The 17,975-nt window shown below is 45.4% G+C and overlaps 1 pseudogene; it reads left to right on the top strand.

The window, feature by feature from the left end:
- The first annotated feature begins 4,343 nt into the window (after positions 1-4,343).
- LOC135365417 (heterogeneous nuclear ribonucleoprotein A1-like) lies at positions 4,344-14,392 on the top strand (annotated as a pseudogene).
- The last annotated feature ends 3,583 nt before the right edge of the window (positions 14,393-17,975 follow it).

The following is a 17,975-nucleotide window of genomic DNA, read 5'->3' as shown; positions in this document are numbered from 1 at the left end:
CCTAATCTCGCAGTTGGTATTCTTTGGAATTTGCTTAAAACAGTATGAAAATTAGTGGAAGTGTTTGACAAGGGTCTATAATCTGACAATAGAAGTATATCTGATTTGAAAAACTTACCTTAAAACCCTTTGATTTGTTTTAACAGCTTATTTTAGATGCTGCCACTGTTCTCCCTGAAACATACACCCTTCAATGTGTACTTTACTGCCTTTCTGTGGCCATTAACTAGTGACAGTTATTAGATCTCTTAATTAGAAGAGCCACTTCCAGCTCATTAAATATCTGTTGCTAAGCATTCTTTATTGCTGGTTCTATTTGGTTTCTAATGACTTTAATACTCACTATTCAGTAATCAGAATTTGAAAGGCTCTAAATCTGAGAACTCTACCTCCCTGGGATCTTTAATTAGGTTTTTGAAGATTGCAGCAGATAATTTATGGTTAGTAATATCCACTCTTCACGTATAGGAAACTCTGTTTAGTTGCTTACACTGTATTGGGACCGGTTTTAAGTATTTATTATTTATTTAAAGATTTTATTTATTTGACAGAGGGAGATAGCGAGAGCAGGAACACAAGCAGGGGGAGTGGGAGAGGGTGAAGCAGACTCCCCGCTGAGCAGGGAGCCTGATGCGGGGCTCAATCCCAGGACCCTGGGATCATGACCTGAGCTAAAGGCAGACGCTTAACAACTGAGCTACCTAGGCGCCCCTGTTTTAAGTATTTAATAAGCATTATTGTGTTTCAAGTTTATGACCCTATTTTTCAGATGAGGACCGTGAAGTGCAGAAATTCATTGATATGCCAAAGACATGAAGAGCTATTACTTTGATTCCAAATCTGGGATTGGAATCAAAATATCAGACTGTAGATGGTTGCTCATGGATTTTCTTTTTTGGAGGGCTGGGATAGAGGATATTAAAAATTGTTGCCACCATTTAAAATTCCAAAGTTTCGGGGCACCTGGGTGGCTCAGTCGTTAAGCTTCTGCCTTCGGCTCAGGTCATGATTCCAGGGTCCTGGGATTGAGCCCCGCATCGGGCTCCCTGCTCCATGGGAAGCCTGCTTCTCCCTCTCCTGCTCCCCCTGCTTGTGTTCCCTCTCTCGCTGTGTCTCTCTCTGTTAAATAAATAAATAATCTTAAAAAAAAAAAATTAAAAAAAATTCCAAAGTTTCACATACCTCTGGTTTTGGAGCGTCTCTTGGAAAAGGAGATCTGGCCCGACTGGCAGTGGAGTGCTGGCTGCCTTTTAGGTGGAGTGTGGGCTTTCTGTCCTACAGACCCTTCATGAAGTGGCCCGAAGGGACAACTGAAGTGTTCCTTCTACTCTCTTCTCGCTCTAGCTTCCTTCATTCTCTTTACTTGCCTGGGCCATGTAGTCTAATTGAATTGATCCTTGCATAATATCAGCCTATGTAGGAAGCCTTTCCCCTGTAAGTCTGTAGTGTCTGTAGTCGGAATTCGACACCTTTTCCATCATTATTGCAGTTGGTATTCTATGGAATTTGCTTGAAACTGAAAGCTAGTGGAAGTCTAAGGTCTTAATAGTCTAAGGTCTGTAATCTGACAATAGTCTGTCTTATTGAAAAACTTAAAAAAACACTTCAGTTTATTTAATTTATTTAATTTATTTTATTGCAATAGAGCAGGAGAGGGAAAGAACGGATCTTAAGCAGGCTCCATGCCCAGCGCTGAGCCCGATGCAGCCCGATCTCACGACCCTGAGCTGAAATCAAGAGTTGGACCCTTAACTGACTGAGCCACCCAGGTGCCCCTTAAATGGTTTATTTTAGAAGCTGCCATTTTTCCCTGAAACATACACCCCTCGATGTGTACTTTATTCCCTCCATTGTTAGGAAGCGAACAAGGAAGTGACAAGATAGGTGTGAAATACTAGGAACACATACACTGATTAAAATTTTTATCTTCTAAATATAACTGAATCAATCTGATTTTCTGTAATTAGTAGACTTCTGAAAGAGAAAAAAAAATAAGACTATTTGACACTTGGTTATAAGGAAGAGTATTAGATGTAGCATCCTCAGATATAGCAGGGCCGTATGAAAAGCAAACATGATTCTGAGTAGTTTTCATACTCTATAATAAATTTAGAAGCTTCGGAAAGGGGTCTCTTGTGATGGAAGGAACAAAGGACTGAGAGCATAGCAGCTAGTTAGTCCTTTACCAGCTAGTTAACTGTCCTTGGTCAGATCAAGCATGGAGTGATCTCTCTTCATCTGCTGTTAATCTGAATACAAAGTGCTTGGGGTGCCTGGGTGGTTCAGTCCGTCTGACTTGATTTCCACTTTTGATTTCGGCTCAGGTCATGATCCCGGGGCCCTGGTATCTAGCCCCGCGTCAGGCTCCACGCTCAGCAGGTAGTCTACTTATCTCTCTCCCTCCCCCTGTTTCTCTCCCCTTGCTCTCTAGTGTGCGTGCTCTTGAGCTCTCCCAAATAAGTAAAATCTTAAAAAAAAAAAAAAAAAGTACAAAGTGCTTAATGTTGGTTGAGACTTTGAGAACTTTAGACAGATGCTTCTCCATTAATATTTTTATTTTGCAGGGATTGCCACTATTTGTATACATTTTACTAAGTATAATGTGTTTGGCTTCATTACTCAAAAAAGCTTACGAGATGTCGTGTTTGCAATTCTAGTCTGTCCAAGCAGTAATGCTCTAAGTGGATTGTTTTTGGGGTGGACAGTTGCACCACACTGGACCTTAAGGGTGCTCTGATTTAGGTAAGGTGCACCCATACCTAGCGTACTCCTCCACTGGCATTTTTCAGGCTTCAAATTCCGATGAACCTTCAATAGGAACACAAAGCTTTTTAAATATGTTAATGTAAATATTCTGTCAGACCAATTCTGAGCAATGGTACCAAGTCACAGAAGGGTCAGTACAACCATCAGAATTCCTAAGTTGACTTTGTTCTTTCCATTAGTTTAACCAATCATGTACTCAGACCCCTCTGTGCTAGGGACCAAGGCTGTGATATGTGATAGTTAAGTAACACATTGCCCCTGCTTGTTTCCGTAGTGTAGTGGTTATCACATTCGCCTGACACATTGCCCCTGCTCTTGGGCCTGTTGTCCAGTGGGGGAGACTGGCTGGAAATGCTGTCAGGATACAGGAAAATGAATCCAGGGGCGGGAAGAACCAGCTGATGGGGAGCACTTTCCAGCCCACTTTAGGGAAGGGCAGGAGAGGCTTCCTGAGAAGAAACATGGATGGACACTTGATGGAAGAGAGGTGCTCTAGGCCGAGGAAACAGCTTCTGCAAATGCCAGGAGGCAAGAGAACACAGCCTGTTGAATGTTGAATGAAAACTAAACTTTTCCCCTGAAGGTCTGTAGCATCTGTAGTCAGAATTTGACATCTCTTCCATCATTATTGCAGTTGGTATTCTATGGAATTTGCGTGAAACTGAAAGCTAGTGGAAGTGTTTAATAGCCTCGGGTTTGTAATCTGACAATAGTTTGTCTTATTGAAAAACTTAAAACCCTTCGGTTTTAACACCCCTCCCCCCCCCGCCTTTTTTTTTTTCTTTTTCTTTTTCTACTTCAGGGTTGAGCAAGGAGTGTGGTTGGTTAACAAAAGAGTCTGGAGAGTTAAGCAGGGGTCACACGGCTTTGTAAACTATGGCAGGGGTTTAGTGTCTGTCCTAGGGATGTTAGGTGCCGTGGAAAGGTTTTAAGGAGGGAAGTGACAAGGTCAGATTTGTGTTTCAGAACCTCACTCTGGAGGCGGGGAGACCAATCTGGACTCTGCCGTAGATGATGATGATGAAATGACCTTGAAGAGGTGACAGTGGAGAATGGAATAAGGCTTTGGGAGGGATCCAGGAGTTGGACTTGGCAGGGTGGCAAATGGTGTGGAGATAGCACTGGGAAGAGTCAGTGATGCCCAGAAACACCGCTCACAGGAGGGTCCCCAGTTGTGTTTACAAACATGTTTGTTGCTGCATAGTTTGTAATCAGAAAATGTGATACAGATGCACATTGGAATGAAATGTATTCATTAAAAGGGATCTATGGGAGCCTGGGTGGCTCAGTTAGTTAAGCGACCGACTCTTGATTTTGGCTCAGGTCATGATCTCAGGGTGAGATCAAGCCCCAAGTCAGGCTCCATGCTCAGCGCAGAGATTCTCCTTTCCCGCTGTCCCTCCCCCCACTTGCTTGCTTGCTCTCTTTCTGAAAAATTTTTTTTAAAAAAAAGGATCTATATATGTGGCCATGGAACGATAACCATGGAACTTTTTCATTATCAAAAGTGGGTTATACTTTCTGCCTCTGGACGCTGCCGAGTAAGCATCGTTAAAGTCTTCCCTCCCACCGCCATCATGTCTAGGTCAGAGTCTCCCAAAGAGCCTGAACAGCTGCGGAAGCTCTTCATCGGAGGTTTGAGCTTTGAAACAACTGATGAGAGCCTGAGGAGCCATTTTGAGCAATGGGAAACGCTTACGGACTGTGTGGTAATGAGAGATCCAAACACCAAGCGCTCCAGAGGCTTTGGGTTTGTCACCTATGCCACTGTGGAGGAGGTGGATGCAGCCATCAACGCAAGGCCACACAAGGTGGATGGAAGAGTTGTGGAACCAAAGAGGGCTATCTCAACAGAAGATTCTCAAAGACCTGGCGCCCACTTAACTGTGAAAAAGATTTTTGTTGGTGGCATTAAAGAAGACACTGAAGAACATTACCTAAGAGATTATTTTGAACAGTATGGGAAAATTGAAGTGATTGAGATCATGACTGACCAAGGCAGTGGCAAAAAGAGAGGTTTTGCTTTTGTAACATTTGATGACCATGACTCTGTAGACAAGATTGTCATTCAAAAATCCCATACTGTGAATGGCCACAACTGTGAAGTAAGGAAAGCCCTATCTAAGCAAGAGATGGCTAGAGCTTCATCTAGCCAAAGAGGTCGAAGTGGTTCTGGAAACTTGGTGGTGGTCGTGGAGGTGGTTTTGGTGGGAATGACGACTTTGGTCGTGGAGGGAACTTTAGTGGTCGAGGGGGCTTTGGTGGCAGTCGAGGTGGTGGTGGATATCGTGGCAGTGGGGATGGCTATAACGGATTTGGTAATGATGGAAGCAACTTTGGAGGTGGCGGAAGCTCTAATGATTTTGGCAGTTACAACAATCAATCCTCAAATTTTGGACCCATGAAAGGAGGAAATTTTGGAGGCAGAAGCTCTGGCCCCTATGGTGGTGGAGGCCAATACTTAGCCAAACCACAAAACCAAGGTGGCCGTGGTGGTTCCGGCAGTGGCAGAAGGTTTTAATCACTGCCAGGAAACAAAGCTTAGCAGCAGAGGAGAGCCAGAGAAGTGACAGGGAAGCTACAGGTTACAACAGATTTGTGAACTTGGCCAAGCACAGTGGTGGCAGGGCCTAGCTGGTACAAAGAAGACATGTTTTAGACAATACTCATGTGTATGGGCAAAAAACTCGAGGACTGTATTTGTGACTAATTGTGTAACAGGTTATTTTAGTTCTGTGGAAAGTGTAAAGCATTCCAGCAAAGGGTTTTTTTTTTAAAGATTTTATTTTTTTTTTTAGAGAGCGAGCGAGCGAGAAACAGCATGAGAGGGGAGAGGGTCGAGAAGCAGGCTCCCCGCTGAGCCGGGAGCCCGATGTGGGACTCGATCCCAGGACCCTGGGATCATGACCTGAGCCGAAGGCAGACGCTTAACCATTTGAGCCACCCAGGCGCCCCTCCAACAAAGGGTTTTAATGTAGATTTTTTTTTTGCACCCATGCTGTTGATTGCTAAATATAATAGTCTGATCATGACGCTGAATTACAGAACAGGATTTAGGATCACTTTTATTTAAATACATATATTATGAGATAGAAGAGCAGAGTAACAAGAAGTAAAAAAAATGAGATCATGGCTCATCAACTTAGTTACTCTGTGACCTTGGGCATGACATTTAACCTCCTGAACTTCTGTTTTTTCATTCATGAGACCCGTGATAGAGTTTATCTTGAAAGGTTGTCAGGAGGAGTACATGAGCTACTGTATGAACACTTAAAACCGGCTTGACTTGTGATAAGCCTTTTAGTTACAATTATGGTTAGGTTATTTGTGAGCATAAAAATATCCATAAAACCATCCATTCATGCCTTACCGAAGTTATCTTGTGTGTGCATATGGGAGACTAGCTTAGTTTAAACTTATAAAAATTTATATATTAATAGGATTATACCATTTAAAGAAAGAGAAAATGCTCCTTCCTCTGGAGGCTGGAGAGATTGTCTGAGGTAATACCTTTTTTTTTTTTTTTTTTTTTTAAGATTTTATTTATGAGAGGGAAGAGAGAGAGCAGAGGGAGAAGCAGACTCCCTGCTGAGCAGGGAGCCCGATGCGGGGCTCCATCCCAGGACCCCGAGATCATGACCTGAGCTGAAGGCAGATGCTTCACCAACTGAGCCACCCAGGCACCCAGTAATACTTTTTTTTAAAGAAAAACATATAGTCCATTTGTCTTTATAAGAGTCAAATGAATCCCTATGTTCTTGCCCACGGGTTTTATTGTGGGGTTGGGGGCATCAGGTTTGAGCCTTACCTTGAGCCCCTAAGGTTCTGAGAGGCCTGAACACCCAGTTTGTGACTTGGGTTGGGGCTGGTGCCGCTGATTCTGAAACGGCTCGAAAGGAGGCTGGGGTGGGAGTTGGTGCTTTGGTGTTAGTGTCTTTAGGGAGCTGAAGGTCATTCCTGGGGCAGATCGCCCAGTGGGGCCAGTCGGCATCTGTACAGATTCAGGATCAACCAACTTTGTGTGTGTTGACCTGGGCACACAACATTGCCTGGCAGTTTTACACTAATATTCATTCTCCCACTTTGAGGCCACTGTATTCCTACCTCTCCACTCTTTAAACTTGAATCTTTCTTTTTTTTAAAGATTTTTTATTTATTTGACAGAGAGATAGTGAGAGCAGGAACACAAGCAGGGGGAGTGGGAGAGGGAGAAGCAGGCTTCCCGCCGAGCAGGGAGCCCGATGTGGGGCTCGATCCCAACACCCTGGGATCATGACCTGAGCCAAAGGCAGACGCTTAACGACTAAGCCACTCAGGTGCCCCTAAACTTGAATCTTTCTGCTACCACCCCTGCCTCTCAGGTGCTGAATGTCCCCCTAGTAGAGTCTACAGGAGCCAACAGTCAGGAATGTCCTCTTCTTGCTGCCATTTATTCTACAACATCTTGCAACAGTGCTGTCCTTCCTGGCGCATGTCCCCTCTTTGGTTATCTCCCCCTCCCACTCTCCCATGTGTGTTTTGGGGAGGGCCTCCAGCCTCTGCAGTCTCCCTCTTATACCTAAAACTCCTTCTTTTGTCTCCACCTCTTTCCGATTGTAAGGGCTCAGTCTTGGTCTCTTTTCTGACAAAGTCCCCGTGTGATCTTGCGCACTCCTGCGGTTTGAAATCCCACCTCTGTGCTACATTGGTGTCTCTAACCCAGATCTCTCCCCTGAACTCTCTGTAGTTGCTTACTAGATCTCAAGTCTTCTCTGTTTAAATTGGAGCTCCAGTTTTTCCCCTCTCCACTCTGCCCCTTGCTAGCCTTCTCTACTTTAATAAATGGTGTTTACTCCTGCCACAAACCTGGGGCTATTCTTGTCACCTCCATGTCTTCCCATATCCATCCCCATCACAAGCCTGATGATTCTAGTATATATTCCCAGTTCATTGCTTTTCCACCCCTCAAATGCAAACTGTAATTTCTTGTGATGACCAAAGCCCTCTAACTGGCTGTTTTGCTTCTGCTCATGCCCCTTCCAACCCATTCTCCACCATTGCCAGAGTGACATTTTATTTTATTTTTTTCAGATTTGTTTACTAGAGAGAAAACACACACAGTGGGGGGAGGAGCAGGAGAGAGAATCTCAAGCAGACTCCACAGAGCCTGACGCAGGGCTCCATCCCACAACCCTGAGATCATGATCTGAGCTGAAACCAAGAGTTGGATACTTGACTGACTGAGCCACTCAGGTGCCCCAGAGTGACATTTTATTTACTTATTTTTTAAAGATTGTATTTGAGAGAGAGCACAAATGGTGGGGGGAGGGGCAGAGGGAGAAGCAGGCTCCCCGATGAGCAGGGAGCCTGAAGCGGGGTTTGATCCCAGGACCCTGAGATCATGACTTGAGCTGAAGGCAGATGCTTAACCGACAGAGCCACCCAGGCGCCCCCAGAGTGACATTTAAAATGCAACTCTAATTATTCTTTGCTTGAAGACTTCCAGTAGATTTTTACTGTGCCTTGGGTAACAAACAGGTGAACTCCTCTTGGCCTGTGAGGCCTTGCACTGATCTGAGTCCCGCCTGGTGCTTGGTTGTCCCCTGTTCCAGGCTCCCTCTCCCTACCTCGTAGTTCCTGAGGCACTATTCCTGCCCCTGGTGTGGCCCCTGCAGGAGGAACGCATCCCTGTTGCCTCCGGAATTGCATTTGCTCTGATTCTTCTGCCCATTGATGATTGCACCTGAGGGAGCAGAGGGAGCTCTGAGGCGGAGGGAGTGCTTGCTTCCTTCATCCTGCCACCTGGTCCTCTTTGGTTCTTCACCTGAGCAGTCACCCCGTCCTGCCACTTCCACTGCTTGCATATTTCAGAAGGGCTCCATTCTTCCCATTGTTACTGGTATTCCTCTTCAGGCCACTATTTCTCCCCTGGGATGTTCTAACAGCTCCTTCTACCTGCTTTCATATGATTTCCCCAGGGCCATTCTCCAGGCGCAGCCAGGGTGAGTGTTCCATTCATCAAATGCGATGTGTCATTTCAGATGTAGTTCTCAACTCTAGGAGCTTGATTTTGTTTTTTGCTTTTTTTTTTTTTTTTTTTAATATTCCGTTTCTGCCTAACTTTGAACATGTGGAATACAGTTATCTCTGTTTAAATGTCCTCGTCTGCTAATTCTAACATCTGTTGTCAGGTCTGGGTCAGTTTCAATTGCTTTGGCTTTTCACCCTCTTCATTACAGGTTGTATTTTCCTACTGCATACTATGCCTGGCAATTTTCATTGGATGCCAGACATGAATTTCACCTTTTTTTTGTGCTGGGTGTTTTTATATTTCTGTAAACATTTTTTTTTTTTTTTTTTTTTTTTTTGACAGCGTGAGAGAGCACAAGCAGGGGGGAGGAGGCAGAGGGAAAGGGAGAAGCAGACTCCCCACTGAGCAGGGACCCTGACGTGGGGCTCTATCCCAGGACCCTGGGACCATGACCTGAGCCGAAGGCAGACCCCCAACTGACTGAGCCACCCAGGTGCCCCTTCTGTAAACATTCTTAAACTTTGTTCTGGGATGTAATTAAGTGGCTTGGAAACAATTTGATTCATTTGAGTCTTGCTTTTAAGTTTGTTAGGCAACACAAGGGCTAATTTCCCCCCTTCTACTGAGGTAATACTTTATTTAAAGAAAAACATATTCTTCCATTTATCTTTATAACAGTCAAATGAATTCCTACATTACAGATGAGGAAACTGAGGCTCCCAAAATTTAAGTGACACAGCTGGTAGGTGGTTGGAGTCTGGAATCTAACTCATGTTTGTCTAACCCCAACAGCCAGGCTTTTGTTGTGGTTGCTCCTAGCTTTGAGATACAATTGACATACAACATTGTATAAGGTGCTGATTTGATACACGTATATGTTTAGCTAACACTTTCATTATATCATGTAATTACCATTTTTTTGTGGTGAGAACATTTTAGATCTATTCTTAGCAACTTACAATTATATAATGCAATATTGTTAACTATAATCACCATGCTACACATTATATCCTCAGAACTTACTCATCTTATAATTGGAAGTCTGGGGGCACCTGGGTGGCTCGGTTGGTTAAGCGTCTGACTCTTGATTTTGGCTCAAGTTGTGATATCAGGGTGGTGAGATGGGTGTTGGGCTCTGTGCTGAGCCTGCTTAAGATTCTCTCTCCCCCTGCCCCTCCTCAACCCATCCCCCAGCTTGTGCTCTCTCTTTTTTAAAAGAGTTATTTTATTTTTTTAAAGATTTTTTATTTATTTCTTTGACAGAGAGAGACACAGCGAGAGAGGGAACACAAGCAGGGGAAGTGGGAGAGGGAGAAGCAGGCTTCCTGCTGAGCGGGGAGCCCGATGCGGGGCTCGATCCCAGGACCCTGGGATCATGACCTGAGCCGAAGGCAGACGCTTAACGACTGAGCCACCCAGGTGCCGTGTCCACATTCTTCGAATTTATACCCAGAAGTGGGATTGCTTGATCATATGGTGGTTCTATTTTAACTTTTTTGAGGAATGAAGTAAGACTCTTAAAACTCCATCCACTGTTGCTGGATTAGGAGGTTTTCCAGCCTGGCTGTTGGGAGCAGACAGGCTTCCCAGTCCTATGTGAGCTCCGGTGTTCCCTCTCACTCTCAGGCTGTTTCCTCGCCTGCAAGCGATGAAGCCCTAGAGGGGACTGCAGATTCCCAGAATCACCTCCATGCGACGCTCTCCTCTCCAGTCCTCTGGCCGGCTGACTAGCTCTGTGATCTTCCCTGACTCTGTCTCTTCAGCTCAAGGAGTTGGCTCAGTCTTCTTTCTTCCCCACTCTGGCTGGAAACTCTCAGACCAGTAAGCAGGGCCATCATAGGGTGCTCACCTCATTTATTCCCCATTCCTCGGGGACCACTATCCTTTGTTGCCTGTTGGCTATTCTCTGGGAAACCATGTTTCATGTGTTGTTTTTCAGTTGTTTTGGGCAGGAAGGTAAATTGGTTGTTCCGCCATCTTGGTTGGCATTGAAAGTTCCCTCCAGGTGTCATTTACCTTTTGTTTCGAGATAAAATTCACATAACACAGAATTTACCATTTAAAAATTTCAACCATTTTGAAGTGTACAATTCAGTGGCTTTTAAGACATTCACAGTGTTGTATGAACATGACCACTACCTACTTTCAGAACATTTTCACCTTCCCCCCAAAAAAAGCCTGACCCATTAAGCAACCATTCCTCATTTCATTTTTTTTTTTTTTTTAAGATTTTACTTATTTATTTGACAGAGACATAGCGAGAGAGGGAACTCAAGCAGGGGGAGTGGGAGATGGAGAAGCAGGCTTCCCGCGGAGCAGGGAGCCCGATGCGGGACTCGATCCCAGGACCCTGAGATCATGACCTGAGCTGAAGGCAGACGCTTAACGACTGAGCCACCCAGTTGCCCCTCTCATTTCATGTTTAAATGATGCCCCACTGCCCTCAGGAGAAGGCCCACGTGACTCCCAACACCGCCCGGTGGCTCCTAGGGGGATGAAGTGTGATTCCTGTCCTGGAAAGCTCTTCTGATTTGCTGGCTCACACCTATCCATCCTTTTGCTCTCCATTGAGCTACTTCTCTGACCAGAAGCCTTTCCTGATACCTCAAAGAGGGGGCTACATTCCCTCCTATTTGCTCTGCTCCAGACACTGAAACTTCTCCTAGCACTTCACATGCTAAGCTGTGTCTGCCCCTTGGTCTGGCTGCTCTTCTGCTAGCTACACTGGGGGCCAGCTCAGGTCTGCCGTGTGCCCTTGTATTCCTGTGCCTGGCGCACGGTAGGTGCTCAGGTATTTACTGAAATGAAGGAATGTGTCATCCGTTCCTGGGGACCCAGGTTCTAGAGGCCCAGTGACTGTACCATGCCCACTGTTAGCATCGTGCCAAGTCAGGGCCAGGGACTTTGCCTTTATCCCGGAGAGAGAGGTGGGGGTAGAGCACAAGCCCAGGGGGCCAGCTTCCCGCCTGCCCTGCGAGGCAGCTCCCGGCCCTTTTGAGTTCTAGTACTGCCTGCCCGTGTGCAGAGAGGGTCAAGTCAACAGGGTGGAAATGGGGACTGGTTTTCCTTCTTCAGTAACTGCTACCGATGATGGTGTTTTGGTGGCTTCTCCTCCGTGCTGGGTGGTGGGGGTTGCTTCACAGCATCCTACTAGATTCCATAGCTTTCTGGTTCCTTTTGGTTAAAATAAATTTTTGACTTAGAAGGTAAGCCTCAGTCTTATTCATTTTAAAACTTCAGTCTCAAACTCACTGCAAACTCTTCTCCCCGGCACCCCCCCACCCCCACAGGCTGGAGCTGGGGCTGGAGCATGGGTGTTAAACACACCTCCCCTCTCCCCTGAAGATGTTGGGCTCTTGTGGGCCTCCTGCAGCCAACGCCAGGGAGGACAGCTGGAAGGAGAAGAGATTGTACTCATGTGACAGGCCACATGTTGGTTATGGGCAGTGTCCTGGTTTCGGTCTGGGTGTCGGGCTCTGTGAGGGGCTGCTGGCCTCCACTCTGTGTAGGGGCATGTGTGACCGCGTGTTTCCATATGGCTGGAGATTCCCACCCCTCTGAGAATGGTAGCCATGCCTCTTCCATGCCTTTCCTGGGTGGGGCTTCCTACTGCATTGTCCAGGACCCCCTCCCTCAATAGCCACTGGGGTCCTTTTCATACCCTTTGAGGGCCAAGGAGAACAGGATGGGGTGAAGGTTTCCTGGGCACGCCATATCCGAGGATCTTCAGGCCCTACAGTCCTGGGCTACTCTAGCAGGTGAGAAATCTCTGGACCAGGAGCAGCCACCAATATTTAAGTTCAAGTCCCCACATGCCAATGATCCTCCCTTTCTCTCCGTTGTTTGGTAAGAAGACCGAAAAGGAACCATATTCTTAGGCTCCCAGAATGCTCCCCTAAGAGCCCCGTCTCACTCTGCTTGGCTCCGTGGGTAGCACCAGGCGGGCCCACAATTTCTGCAGCTCAACAGGCGTGCATCTGGGGGACAAAATACCATTCTCCCCTTCTTGCAGGTCCTAGTCCTCAGGTGTGGTTCATTTGGAGCCAGTCTTGGCCACAGGATGGGGAGGAACCCCTTTCTTTCACGGTGGCCGTGGCTCTTCCCTGCAGACACCAAAAGCTGACCATCTCCTCTCCTAGGCCCCTTTCCTCTCCTGGTGGCTGGTTCTGCCTCTCTCAGCAAGCGCAGAGCTAACTTTAGGACATGCTGTACGTGGTGACTTTTGGAGACCTTAGCCACATGGGCTCAAGCAGCAGGGGAATCAGTGGCCCATCTTCCGTTCTTCTGCTCCAGTTAGAGTGAGCGCTTACTAAGGGGTGGTTTATCTTTGCAGACTTCAAGTCCACAGCCCTGCCTGGGACAGACACTTTGTGGGATTGAATTACAGCAGGAAGTCGGACAGCAAAGTGGCTGCCTGTATTTCTGAATGCACAGTTTCCCAGGAGGATCTGTGACTACACTGCTTATGAAGAGGCCTCTTTTCCTGTAAGAAGGGGCCGGATTGAGGAGCCACTTCTCTGAGCACACAGTGGAACAGACTGCAGGCGCTGCCTTCCTCTGGTGCCTGAGGAGCGGGAGGGGGTTTCCATGGTGATGGCACATACCATCCCTGCCATCCATCTTGCAGGGCACTGCAGAGGTGGGAGCCGCCTGCCATCGGTATGCTGCTCGGAGCCTGGGCCACAGCTGGCTTTCGGCTTCCTGCACCCTTGCACTGACCCTGGAAGGGACGCAGCCCATTGGGGGCACTATAGGAGACTAACCTGGAGGTGTCAGGGGAGAGCACATAGTTAAGAAGCATCCTCGTCTTCCTAGAAAGATCAAAAGCTAGTTGAGCACAGTGTTGTGCACGGGTAGGTTGAAAACTGGGCGTGTACCTAGAGCAGTAAAACAGATCGTCTTTCCGTCCTGCATTGTAGGGGGAGGCAGATGGCTGAGGATTGTGTGGAGAGATGCTGAAGGGGACAGTCGGGGAAAGAGAGACAGGGAGAGCAGGTACTTTGTTATTTACAATTGTATGTGTAAGATGACTTAATAAGCTCTTATTTTTTATTGTTTCAGAATCTGCACAATCCGATTCCCTTCATTCATACAGAAAATATTGAGTGGTCCCTATGTGCCAGGCACTGTTCTAGGTACTAAGGATATAGCACTGAACAAAACAGATAAAAATCTCTGCCCTCAGCCAGAAACCACCACCTATCTACAAAATAATAGTAAGGTATACCATATGCTAGAAAGTGGTGGGTGCCATGGAAAAGATAAAGTAGGGAAGGAGGAATGTCCTGTGGGTGAGTGGATGGATGGGTGGGTTGAGATTTTAAATAGGTTATGGGGGTCCTCATTGAGAAGGTACTTATGAGCAAAGATTTGAAGGAAGTGAGAAAAAAGGACTGAGAATATCCAGGGGTAGGACTATCCAGGCATAAGCGAGAGCTAGTGCAAAGGCCCAGAGGTAGGAATGGACTTGGCATGTTTGAGGAACTGCCGAAAGGTCAGTGGGGCTGGAGCATAGTGAATAATAGGGAGCTAGGAGACAATGCCAGAGAGGTAGCAGGGGCCTAATCATGTAGGACATTGAAGGCCATAAAGAATGAGTTTGGATTTTAAGTGTAGGTCCCTGGGGGGGGGGGGGGGTCAAAAGACTATTGGAAATAGGGCATTGTTGAGCTGGGAAGATGGAGACTCTGGTGCTTGAAGGTCAGATTATGGAGAGTTTGAAGTTATTGGTAGTGATAATGTCTAGCAGATGACCACAGGAATGAGTGACAGGTACATGGAGGACAAGCTCATGGGAGAATTGTCCAGTAATTTTGAGAGCAGGGTCCTGAAAGGAAGAAACAGAATGAAGGGGTGGTGTTAGAATGGTACTGAGGAGCCAAAATCTCCAAGGAGGGAAGGGAGTGACCCAGGTCTTTGCAACAAGACAGGCCAATGGATAGTGTAGTCTGATAACATGAGGTTCTGAGCTGGGGCTTTGGGGCAGAGAAAGGGAGAGTGGCCTGGAAGCAGCAGTGAGGATCCCTGGTGGCAGTGGATGGGGCGTCCTCTTCATTGATGCTGACAGGAGGCCGGGGGGAGGGTTGGCAGCTGGGAGCCAAGGTTCCCTTGAGGTGTGATGTATACTGCTATTAAGAACTCCTCTTTATCTTAGTGAAACCTAAATGGGAGTACCACTGCTCAATACTAGGTTTCTTAGTCTGGGTGAATTTGAGTGAGGATATTTCAGAAGCTCTTTTCCCTAGAAATGGAATAATAGGAATTAACAGCTTATACTTCTTGGTCTTTAGATTGAGGCATCTAAGATTAAAACAGCCCCTCTTTAGTGCTTGTAGGATTCTGTCTTGAGGTTCATCGCCCTGACAGGCTGCATCCAGGGCATGGAGGAAGAAAAAGTCAACTGAGAAGACATGCGGTTGCCAGGAAAAGAACAAGAATGGAGAAAAAAAGGAAAAAGGAAGAAAAAGCAGTTGAGAAGTCAGTAGGAATGTTTCAGGTGGAATGAACTCCCTGCAGAAGTGACTCTCAGGAAGACAGGGCCTTTTGCTCATTTGCCCTATAGATAGTGGTGCTTCTCTGAGAGTAGCCCGAGACCCCAGGGCTCCCCAAGGCCCTTTCAGGGGTGCATGAGGTCAAGACTATTTCAGTAATAATACTAAGATGTTATCTGCCCTTTGCATTCCTGTTCTCTCACAAGTGGACAGTGGAGTTTTGCAGAAGTTACATGAAGTGAGATATCCCAGCAGACTGAATGCAGAAGCACATAGAGAATCTAGCTGTCTTTCTAAAGTCAGATCGTAAAGAAATCCATAAAAATGTAAAATAATGTCAGTCTTCTCACTAAATATTTTTTTTAAAATCTGGGAAAATAGAGTTATTTCTCATAAAAATATATTAGGAGGGCTATTGCAATGTTTAAATCAATGAGTAAATATTTTTGAAATTCCCATTTTAATTTCTGCAATAGCCACAATAGCCCAAATATGGAAAGAGCCCAGATACCCATCAATAGATCAATAAAGATGTCATATTACATATAATTATATAATATATAATTACATACAAATATACATATAAATATATACATATTACATATATAATATATACATATACACATATACACATACATATGTATATATGTACATATAAATACATATTACATACATATAATTATATATAATACTATATTTAATGGAATATTACTCAGCCATCAAAAAGAATGAAATCTTGGGGCGCCTGGGTGGCTCAGTTGTTAAGCGTCTGCCTTCGGCTCAGGTCATGATCCCAGGGTCCTGGGATCGAGCCCCGCATCGGGCTCCCTGCTTGGCGGGAAGCCTGCTTCTCCCTCTCCCACTCCCCCTGCTTGTGTTCCCTCTCTCGCTGTGTCTCTTTCTGTCAAATAAATAAAATCTTTAAAAAAAAAAGAAAAAAAAAAAGAATGAAATCTTGCTATTTGCAGCAGTGTGGGTAGAACTAGAAGGTATTATGCTAAGTGAAATAAGTCAGTCAGTCAGAGAAAGACAAATACTATATGATTTCACTCATACATGGAATTTAAGAAACAAAACATGAACATAGGGGAAGGGAAGGAAAAATAAGATAAAAACAGAGGGAGACAAACCATAAGAGACTTAACACTCGGAAACAAACTGTGTTGCTGGAGGGGAGCTGGGTGGGGTGATGAGGTAATTGGGTGATAGGCATTAAGGAAGGCACTTGATATAATGAGCACTGGGTGTTATATTTAACTGATGAATCACTAATTTCTACCTCTGAAACTCATACTATATGTTAACTAAATTGACTTTAAATAAAAATTTAAAAATTTCTAATGCTGTAAATAGTGATATCCATAATCCTTATAAACAAAAGCTCTTTGTGGTCCTTAATAATTTTTCTTTTTTTAGAGAGAGAGAGTGAGAACTGGTAGGAGGGGCAGAGAGAGAATCTTATGCAGGCTCCACGCTCAGCAAGGAGCTGGACATAGGGGCTTGATCTCAAGATCCTGAGATCATGACCTGAGCTAAAGTCAAGAGTTGGATGCTTAACTGACTGAGTCACACAGGTGTCCCTGGCCCTTAATAATTTTTAAGCATAAAGGAGTCCTGAGACCACACAGTTTGAAAACCAGTGGTTTAGTAGATAAGAGACCAGGCTCTGGAGTTAGTGCACTTGGGTGTGAACTCAGGCTTTATGATCTTAGGCCTAAGTTACTTAACCTGAGAGTTGGTTTCCTTACCTGTAAAGTAGACTACCTCAATGCAGTTATTATGAACAGCAAATAGAATAATCTATTGATAGTGCTTTGCATAGTGTTGGACACAGAATGATCATTTTGTAAGTGATTACTCTTTCATTATATAATGGATCAGATATCTATCACATGCATGACTTTGCTAAGTCCTGTGAAGGATGTAAAATGCATAAGTCATGGCTCTTACTCCGGAGGGCTTTGCCGCCCAGCAGGGGAGAGATTTCCAGATTTGTGATTGGCACCTTTGGTTTTAATTTCCAGCCCTGTCCTTGACTAACGACCTGACCTTGAGTGAGCCACATCCTGTGGGATAAAGTCAAATAATTAAGTCATCCACTCTGGTCCACTGAGGAGACAGTATGTTCCCACTTGTAGCTTTCAGGCATCACTGCCTCCTGCCTCAGTTTAACACTTGACTTTGTCCTTCTCCTTAAAAATTATGCTAAATTCTCTGCTTCCCATTTCCGATCCACTTTTCCTCCTGAGATAATGTAACCAGGCCACTAGAGGGCGCCCCCTGCTTTATTCATTCATTGCTGCTTTCTCTAATTTGGAAATCTTTCAGCTGAGTTCTGCGGCAAGTGCAAATTTTGTCTTCAGGACAGTCTCAGCTTGGTGATGTGGTAAGTTTTATCTGAAAATCTTGACTCTGTTTTTTATCAGTCAATACTTATGGAGACTTCTTGAAATAAAACTGGGGAAGACGGGTTAGTGGTGGAAGGGATACTGTTGGTTATCCCCACCGTCAGCAGACATCATCGGCATCTATCCCAATGCCAGGGCCATGCTAAGTGCTTCCCGTGAATCATCCAGTGGAATCTCAGAGGAACACCAAGGGGTGTTTTTAATAGCTGGAAAGCCAGGCTCTGATGGGTTAGGTAACTGGTGTAATGTCCATCGTGATGGAGCTGGTTCAAGTCCAAGCACTCTGAAGGGAGAGTTAAA

The sequence above is a fragment of the Mirounga angustirostris genome, unplaced genomic scaffold, assembly GCF_029215605.1.
Source record: "Mirounga angustirostris isolate CCGP_5_RB_7025 unplaced genomic scaffold, mMirAng1.0.hap1 SCAF_7, whole genome shotgun sequence".
Lineage (NCBI taxonomy): Eukaryota > Metazoa > Chordata > Mammalia > Carnivora > Phocidae > Mirounga > Mirounga angustirostris.
This window is presented reverse-complemented; position numbering and strand designations above follow the sequence as displayed.